We start from the raw sequence: 10,577 nt of genomic DNA, 5'->3' as shown, positions 1-10,577 counted from the left end.
ATTGTGTAAATACACCACAATTCCTGCATCCATTCCTCCATTGAGGGACATCTGGGTTCTTTCCAGCTTCTGGCTATTATAAATAGGGTTACTATGAATATAGTGGAGCATGTATACTTATTACATGCTGGGGAATCCTCTGGGTATATGCCCATGAGTGGTATAACAGGGTCCCCCGGTATTATCATGCCCAGTTTTCTGAGGATACGCCACACTGATTTCCAGAGTGGTTGTACCAGCTTACAATCTGACCAGCAGTGGAGGACTGTTGCTCTTTCTCCACATCTTCGCCAGCACCTGTTTTCTCCTGAGTTTTTGATCTTAGCCATTCTGACTGGTGTGAGGTGCACTCTCAGGGTTGTTTTGATTTACATTTCCCTGATGACTAAGGATGTTGAACATTTCTTTAGGTGCTTCTCTGCCATTCCATATTCCTCAGGTGAAAATTCTTTGTTTATCTCTGTACTCCATTTTTTAATTGGGTTATTTGGCTCTCCAGAGTCTAACTTCTTGAGTTCTTTGTATATCTTGGATATTAGCCCTCTGTTGGGTTTAGGGTTGGTAAATATCTTTTTCCTATTTGTTGGTTGCTGTTTAGGCCTATTGACAGTGTCCTTTGCCTTACAGAAAGTTTGTAATTTTATGAGGTCCCATTTGTCAATTCTTGATCTTAGAACATAAGCTATTGGTGTTCTGTTGAGGAAAATTTCCCCTGTGTCCATGTCCTCAAGGGTCTTCCCCTGTTTCTTTTCTATTAGTTTCAGTGTGTCTGGTTTTATGTGGAGGTCCTTGCTCCACTTGGAGTTGAACTTAGTACAAGGAGATAAGAATGGACCAATTTGCACTCTTCTGCATGCTGACCTACAGTTGGACCAGCACCATTTGTTGAAAAGACTTTTTTCCCACTAGATGGTTGTAGCTCCTTTGTCAAAGATCAAGTGACCATAGGTATGTGGGTTCATTTCTGAATCTTCAATTCTATTCCATTGATCTACATGCCTGTCACTGTACCAGTATCATGCAGTTTTTACACTATTGCTCTGTAGTACTGCTTGAGGTTGGGAATACTGGTTTCCCCAGTTCTTTTACTGTTGAGAATAGTTTTAGCTATCCTGGGGTTTTTGTTATTCCAGATGAGTTTGAGAATTGCTCTTTCTAACTCTATGAAGAATTGAGTTGGGATTTTGATGGGGATTGCATTGAATCTGTATAGTGCTTTTGGAAAGATCACCATTTTTACTATATTAGTCCTGCCAACCTATGAGCATGGAAGATTTTTCATCTTCTGAGATCTTCGATTTCTTTTTTTCTGAGTCTTGATGTTCCTGTCATATAGATCTTTTACTTGTTTGGTTAGTCACACCAAGATGCTTTATATTGTTTGTGGCTATTGGGAAGGGTGTCATTTCCCACTTTCTTTCTCAGTCTGTTTATCCTTTGAGTATAAGAAGTCTACCGATTTGTTTGAGTTAATTTCATATCCGGCGACTTTGCTGAAGTTGTTTATCAGCTGTAGGAGTTCTCTGGTGGTGTCTTTTGGGTCATGTAATATACTATCATAGTGATAATTTGATTTCTTCCCTTCCAATTTCTGTCCCTTTGACCTCCTTTTGTTGTCTAATTGCTCTAGCTAGAACTTCAACTACTATACTGAATAAATATGGAGAGAGAGGGCAGCCTTATTTGTCTCTGATTTTAGTGGGATTGTTTCAAGTTTCTCTCCATTTAGTTTGATGTTGGCTACTGGTTTGCTGTATATTGCTTTTACTATGTTTAGGTGTGGGTCTTGAATTCATGTTCTTTCCAAGACTTTTAACATGAAATGATGATGAATTTTGTCAAATGCTTTTCAGCATCTAAAGAAAAGACCGTGTGGTTTCTTTCTTTTGAGTTTGTTTATGTAGTTGATTACATTGATGGGATTTCCATATATTGAACCATCCCTGCATCCCTGGGATGAAGCTTACTTGATCACGGTGAATGATTGTTTTGATGTATTCTTGGATTCTATTGGTAAGAATTTAATTGAGTATTTTTTTTTACTAAATATTTTTATTCGATATATTTTTTATTTACATTTCAAATGATTTCCCCTTTTCTAACCCCCCACTCCCCGAAAGTCCCGCAAGCCCCCTTCTCTCCCCCTGTCCTCCCACCCACCCCTTCCCACTTCCCTGTTCTGGTTTTGCCGAATACTGCTTCACTGAGTCTTTCCAGAACAGGGGGCCACTCTTCCTTTCCTCTTGTACCTCATTTGATGTGTGGATTATGTTTTGTGTATTCCAGTTTTCTAGGTTAATATCCACTTATTAGTGAGTGCATACCATGATTCACCTTTTGAGTCAGGGTTACCTCACTTAGTATGATGTTCTCTAGCTCCATCCATTTGCCTAAGAATTTCATGAATTCATTGTTTCTAATGGCTGAATAGTACTGCATCGATATTCATCAGGGAAATTGGCCTAAAGTTCTCTTTGTTCTTTGGATCTTTGTGGTTTTGTTATCAGCAAAATTATGGCTTCATAGAATGAGTTGGGTAGTGTTCTTTCTGTTTCTATTTTGTGGACTAGTTTGAAGAATATTGGTGTTAGTTCTTTTTTGAAAATCTGATAGAATTCTGCACTAAAACCATCTTGTTCTGTGCTTTTTTTGGTTGGGAGACTGTCAATGACCACTTCTATTTCTTTAGGGGTTATGGGACCATTTAGATAGCCTATCTGATCCTGATTAAACTTCGGCTGTTGGTATCTGTGTAGAAAATTGTCCATTTCATCCAGATTTTCTAGTTTTGTTGAATATAGGGTTTTACAGTAGGATGTGATGATTTTTGAATTTCCTCAGTTTCTATTGTAATTTCTCCCTTTTCATTTTTGATTTTGTTAATTTGGATACTGTTTCTGTGTCCTCCTGTTAGTCTGGCTAAAGGTTTATCTAGCTTCTTGATTTTCTCACAGAACCAGCTTCTTGTTTTGTTGATTCTTTGTAATTTTATGAGGTCCCATTTGTCAATTCTTGATCTTAGCACTTTGGCTATTAATGTTCTGTTGAGAAAAATTTTCCCTGTGCCCATGTCCTCAAGGGTCTTCCCCAGTTTCTTTTCTATTAGTTTCAGTGTGTCTGGTTTTATATGGAGGTCCTTGATCCACTTGGACTTGAGCATAGTACAAGTTGATAAGAATGGGTTGATTTACATTCTTCTGCATGCTAGCTGCCAATTGATCCAGTGCCATTTGTTAATAAAGCTATCTTCCCCCCCGCCCCCACTGGATGATTTTAGGATCTTTGTCCAGTATCAAGTGACCATAGTTATGTGGGTTCATTTCTGTATCTTCAAATCTATTCCATTGATCTACCTGCCTGTCACTGTATCAATATCATGCAGTTTTCCCTGTTTCTTCTCTTTGTAATCTCTGCCTATTTGGAGGGAGTTACTTTGATCCATTTTCTCCTAATTTTAAGTTTTGTAGATCCTGTCTGTTCACTTTGGAAATCTGCCTTAAATTTTCTTGCTAACCTATTTGCTTCATTATTATATTTGGTTTGTAGGTCATCTTTGTTTTGGTGGGCATCTATATGATATACCTTAATCCTTATTTCCTTACATATTTGAGCTGTCTCCATCCAAGCTTCCTTAGACCATAAGTCTTTTCCATTGGTTTTCTATTCTGTTAATTTTCATTTTCCTGACCAAATTGACATACACCAGGAGCTTGTAAAAAGATGTAAGTCTTTTCCATCCTTATAGGACTGTTATCTATTATCACAGTATTATCTGCATTGATATAAATTAAATTACTAAATTGTTCTATATATTCTAATATAATTTTCACTGCTTCTTCCTGGGGTAGTCTCCAGGTGAAGTCAGATGCTTTCTTCACTATACTGTATAATGGTTGGAGCAGCAATTGCAGGTATTGTATATGTTGCCTCCAATAACCAAATAAACCTATTAAATGCCAGGTTTCTGTCTTATTCTGATGTCTTGGTAAGTTTCTTAATTTGTTAGGTACTTCTGGGGGAGTGGATGGTCTTCCAGTTGACCAGTGTACCCCAAGGAATTTAACTTCCTCTGCTGGTCCCTTTACTTTGTCTTTATTAATGGTCCATCCTTTATTTGTTAGATGTGCAATTAAGTCTGGTACTATTGGATGTAGTATTTGTTTATGATTTGTTTATGACTTTCATATATCAAATGAAGGTCATCTACATATGAAAAGATTGTTACTTCTTCTGGTGTTTGGAATGAATCTAAAGCCCATCTCAATGCCTTGTGTCCTATAATTGGGCTGGTTTTATATCCTTGTGGAACTCTAGTTAATTGATATTGTTTTCCTTCCCCTGAGAATGTGGAGATTTCTCTAGGGTTTGGATGTAAAGGAACGCCAAAGAGCATATCTGTTAAGTCTATTGTGGCTAACCATTTGAGTGCCACCTCTCTGATTCTCAGGAATATATTTTCTACATCTGGCAACTGCCCAGGCATCTGCTCTGATAGTTTGTTTATATTCCTGTAGTCTACTGTGAATCTCTATTTGCCATTCAATTTCTTTTGCCATTTCTGGCCAAATGGGGCTGTTATAGTTAATGCTTTTTCTTGGTTCTATAATACCTTCTGCCAATAATATTGGTATGGTGTCTTTCACTTCCTCCATTCCACCTTTTATGGGGTATTGTGGTGTGAAAGAGGGTGGTATCTCTTTTAGGTAGTTCTACCCATGGAATTTTGACTGCACCAATAGTAAATTTGGCAGCCTTTTGCAATTCAAAACTTTTGGAAACAATTTGTGCATTGTGGTAGTTCTATAACATTTTCTTGGGCACTGCACAGAGCAAAATCTAGCTCATAATTTTTAACATATACTTGCAATATACCTGTCTAGTCACAAGGGTTCTAACTCTGCTGCCAATTCCTTCTACTTCTTTGTAGCCTCTAATCTTGCCTGTATTCAGGATCTGTCCTTTGTCTAGGATTTATACATTAATTCCACTACCCGTGTACAATACCATTTGACCACTCTGGTGGTGCTGTTGTGTAATATAATGGGTAGTGCTATTCTGGGTTTTAGAAATTCTGTCCCTGAGGTTGAGAGGGATGTCCTTGTCCTTTCCAGCTGTTCCTGAATGGCAGCCTGTTCATAGGTATTGCCCCTATGCTCAGCTCTTGATTGTTGATTCCTAGTTGGGGGGTCCCTTGGCCATTGCCATCCCCCAAGGTCTTCAAGGAGCTTGCCCAAACAAGTGACTGGTGGGAGTCCATGGCTGCCTTGGTTCTGATCTAATTGTGGGAGATGGTATTCTGTCTTCCAAACAGTTTTATATCTTAAACTGTGTCCTTACTGCATTATATTTCTTATTTTAATATGTAGGAATACTACCTTCTCTGAGTCTAATTTTCTGTATGATTTTAAGAAGTCTATGGCATTTGCCACAGTTCGACATCCTTGCAATGGTCCAGCTAGGGTCACCCTGAGATGTTGTGGAGCTCCTTTTAACAGGATTTTCCTAAACTGGGCTAACATTGGTGCAGCCTGTGGAGTGGGAACCTGGTTGTAGATGAAATAGAGTATTCCTAATTTTCTTGCTAACCAAATTGCTTTCTGCAAACTATTGCATTTTGCTGAGGCCTTAAATTGAGTTAAATATAGGGAGGGGAACGCATGTCTCCAAACTGCAGTTATCCAATCAAGTAGTGGGAGTGTATCTCCCCAGGAGCTGTCTAACACATGTTCTAGAGCTTCAAATACAGTGGAATTTTCTGCCATGTTCCTTATTTTACACATCTCTTGATCTGATAACATTATTATATCTGCTCCCTTCTCCCATAGTTTTACTATAATGGATGATTTCTTCATGCCATTCTGGGCATAGTCTGTTCTAAATTTATTGAATTCCTGTGGGGTATATGCTCTGGTCTCCATTATCACCTCAGTGGTCCTGGTATGTCTGGAACCTCTTCCTGGTGTCTGAAGCTGAGAGGCAGTCACTGGCAATGATAGAACTGGTTCATTTTCTAATGCATTCCTAAAAGGATTGCATTCCTTCATTTGCCATTCATCGTTTTGTAATATTCACAGCTACCCTTTTGCCCATTAGTCTATCTTTATCTAAATTGACTGTAGTCTTCATGAGTATATCAGGTATTTCTTTTTGAAATGCTTTCTCTAAAATATGCTCCATATGTTGTGGTTCTGTTAATGAGATGCCAATTTTAACTTTCTTGTATTTAGTCTTATTCTTAACTATGAGGTTGGTATCCTGCCAAACTATTTCTACCAAGTCTAAGGTCCCTTCATCCTCTAATTTTACTTTTTTTCATACCATTACTTAGTCTTTTTAGTCTACTCATGATGTTATTTTGCAGGCCATGTGGTACAATGCTTTTATTGTTTTCTTTTTAAAGTACCAGGCAATATTACTTCTTGGGAGATTTTTCAATAATGCATTAAATAATTTGCCTGCCCATCTCAATAGTATTTTTGCCAGTCACTTTCTCATAAGGCTTGGACGTCAACTTCTTTGCCTCAATAACCTGCTCTTCCTCCTGCCTAGCTTCAGCTGCAGGAGCTTTCAACCGGGGTTTGTGGCATCATACTTTCAACTTCCCTGTCTCTTTTTGATCTACTTATCTGTGCCTATTGAGGCATCATAGAGGTTTGATTTCAAAAGAGACCAGTACCCTCTGGTTAGCCTAGAGGTTGGCTCCCCTCTGATGTCTTCTACCTGCCCTTCCTCCTAGCCTTAGCGGCATAGAGTTGGATTCAAAGCTTTGTGACTTCAAGGTCAGAAGTTCTCAGACTAGGAATGTATTCAAATTCAACCATCTAGAAAATGAACCCAAATTTAAAGTGCAGCTACTATGACTGCTAGACAGAGCTCTGGCCGCTTTCCAGGACAGGTTCAAATACTGTGGACTACTCTATCTTCTTTGAGTTTAGGGAAGGGGCCGAGAGTGAGAGAAAGAAGGTGCCTGTGAGTCAGTAAACCAAGTTACACTAGTATTTATTTATAAGCAACAATGAACAAATATAAACTGAAAAGGGATCACATTCATTCACACACACATACACTCTCACCTCTCGTCTAATAAGTGGTGTAGCCTAGGTCCAATGGAAGTGCAGGCCAGCAGCATTTCCTCACTGTGCTTTAGATCCCTCCTAGAGCCTCAGTTCAGAGCTGGGGTGTCTGGAATAAGTGGGCTGGCTCTAGGAGTGAGCTGGTTTCAACACATAGAGTCTCCATGGGGCTCCTGGGAAAGAGCCAAACCTTAGCTGTCAGACCAGGGTTTTTAAGCTCTTTCAGCTCAGGCCTACAGCACCACTTTATCTGATACAAGGCTTATCATCTCCACACACACTCTCCTGACTTGGCCTTCATGGTATCTTTTTTAATCAATTAAAATTGAGGCATTCACCAAGTCAGGGCATTACCTTATCACATTTCACACTCACACCCCGGGGCTGGGATACATTTGCAATTTCTTTTATATTTCTTACATGTATTCCTTACATATTGTCTTATAATTTGATTTCTTTATTAGAAAGAGGGACCTTCATTTTGCAGGCTGTCTGCCTCATTTTCAGATTACCCACACTGATTGTGATTATTGGTCACACCAACTCTGTCATGAAAGTTGACCATTGGACATTTGTAAAGGCAGAACCTTCTTTTGGCTTGATCCTCTTCATTTATGATGCTGACTAGCATGGAAAGAGATTTTTAATGCAATATATTTTGATTATGGTTTCTTTCCCACACACCCTCTCTAGATACTGTGTTTTTTTCCTTTCCATTCAAATTCACATTCTTTCTCTGTTTTGATTAAGAAGAGATGCTCATGTCTGAAACCAACATTGGGTCATGAATCTGTGCCAGATGCAATATGTAATGTAAGTGTGAACCAATTGCTATTTTCTTGTAAATGAACATTGTATGAAATGAACTCCAAATGACTTATATCCAAACACTAAAGTATCTCTCAACTCTCATTATAGAACATTTTGCAGTGTATAATTATTGGTCTAGAGACCCACAAACATCCAAGGTGCAGAGCATAAGAAAACAGTAAGCCAGAAACAGGACATGCATTTCACATGTATTCCAAGACTTGGGTCATTGCTGTAGAAAGCTTGTAAAAGCAAGAGGTGTTGTATAATTACAAGGAAGCTGTGTCTTTCATATGCCACAAATCACCTGTTGAGGTTTGGTATGTTGCTATGTGTTATAATGATACATACTGGCTGCCATGGCACGGTTACCCCATGGATGAGAGAGTCAGCATGTAGACATGAGTGACCATGTAACTTTGCACTCCGTGATATTTCTGATTGGTCAATAAAGATGCCTCCAGCCTATAGCTGGACAGAAGGAGATATGTGGAATATATAGTTCACAGGCTTGAAGGAAGAGAGAAGAAGATGGAGAGAAGAGCAGAAACCATGTCGTAGGTCAGTCATGAAAACATGGCCAGGACTACTGGCTAACTAAAGTTGAGAACATCCCAGATGGAAGATAGTGACTTATAACTCAGGGTTATGGATAGGGTAGTAGATGCTAATAGCTTAGATGATAGCTGTCTGCCCAGCTTTAGAGCTGATTAAGACTTATTATAAACATAAAAGTTGCATGTATTTTACATGGAAACTGAAAGATTAAAGGCTGGTTAAAAACCCATGATTGAGATTAAATCTTTGTGGAGAAGTCGGCTCCCAGTAGAATGGGACAAGGGACCCCAGGTACTGAGATATCCTGATTCTAAGACCTCTGGGGATGTATACCGCTGAGCTGTGGTTTGCCACCTGCGCCCAGGATTTGGGCAAAGTGGTGGTTTGTCTGTGTGCCAGCCTGGCATGGGTCCTGTACCCTGCGGGATCTCCTCTGCCATCTTTGCTCCCTGACAGAGCAGACGGGAAGCACCAGGTTTGGTCCACAGAGACAACTCAAGTATAACATTGCTTGGGGCAGGACACACCAGATCTCCATCAGCACACAGGAGGAGGGCAGCACATTAGCAATCTGTGCCAAGGCAAACCCAGTCATCCAGTGGTGTGGAAATAGCCTTAAGGGATCACAGGAGGTTCAAGCACCAGCCAGTGACAACAGGACAAACTAACACCAGAGATAACCAGATGGCAAAAGGTAAACGTAAGAACATTACCAACAGAAATCAAGACAATATGGCAGCATCTGAACCCAGTTCTCCAACAACATCAAGTGCTGGATACCCCAATACACCAGAAAAACAAGATTTGGATTTAAAATCACTGGTCATGATGCTGTTACAGGAACACAAGAAGGACATAAATAAATCTCTTAAAGAAATATAGGAGAAAATGGATCAAAAGTTAGAAGCCTTTACAAGGGAAACACAAAAATCAGTGAAAGAAATCCAGAAGAATATGTGTCAAAAGATAGAAGCCAATAAGGAGGAAATGCAAAAATTTCTTAAAGAAATATAGGAGAACTCAGGTCAACAGGCAGAGGTCATGAAAGAGGAAACACAAAAATCTCTTAAAGAATTACAGGAAAACACAGGAAAACACAAACAACCAAGTGAAGGAACTGAGCAAAACCATCCAGGATCTAAAAACAAAAGTAGAAACAACCAAAAAATCACAAAGAGAGACAACTTTGGAGGTAGAAAACCTTGGGAAGAAATCAGGGGCCATAGATGCAAATATCAACAACAGAATACAAGAGATAGAAGAAAGAATCTCAGATGCTGAAGATACCATAGAAACCATGGACTCAACAGTCAAAGATAATGCAAAATGTAAAAAGCTTGTAACCCAAAACATCCAGGAAATCCAGGACACAATAAGAAGGCCAAACCTAAGGATTATAGGCATAGATGAGAGTGAAGATTTACAACTTAAAGGACCAGCAAATATCTTCAACAAAATTATGGAAGAAAACTTCCCTAACCTAAAGAGAGAGATTCCCATGAATATACAAGAAGCCTACAGAACTTCAAACAGACTGGTCCAGAACAGAAATACTTCCCATCACATACTAATCAAGACCCCAAATGTACTAAACAAAGAATGAATATTAAAGGCAGTAAGAGAAAGAGGCCAAGTAACATATAAAGGAAGACCTATCAGAATCACACCACGCTTCTCACCAGAGACCATGAAAGCTAGAAGATCCTGGGCAGATCTCATGCAGACTCTAAGAGAACACAAATGCCAGCCAAAACTACTATACCCAGCAAAACTCTCAATCACCATAGATGGAGAAACCAAGATATTCAATGACAAATCCAAGTTTGCCCAATACCTTTCCACAAACCCAGTCCTACAGAGGAAAACTCAAACACAAGGAGGGAAACTTCATCCTGGAAAAAGCAAGATACTAAATTTCTTTTATCAAACCCAAAAGAAGATAATAAATCAAAAATAAAAATAACATCAAAAATGACAGGAAGTAATAATCACTATTCCCTAAAATCTCTTAGCGTCAATGGACTCAATTCCCCAATAAAAAGACATAGACTAACAGACTGGATACATAAACAGGACCCTACATTTTGCTGCTTACAGGAAACACACCTCAGTGTACAAGACAAACACTACCTTAGA

The sequence above is a fragment of the Apodemus sylvaticus genome, chromosome 11 (genome assembly GCF_947179515.1).
Source record: "Apodemus sylvaticus chromosome 11, mApoSyl1.1, whole genome shotgun sequence".
Taxonomy (NCBI): Eukaryota; Metazoa; Chordata; class Mammalia; order Rodentia; family Muridae; genus Apodemus; species Apodemus sylvaticus.
The sequence above is the reverse complement of the archived record's forward strand: the minus strand, read 5'-3'. Positions refer to the sequence as shown.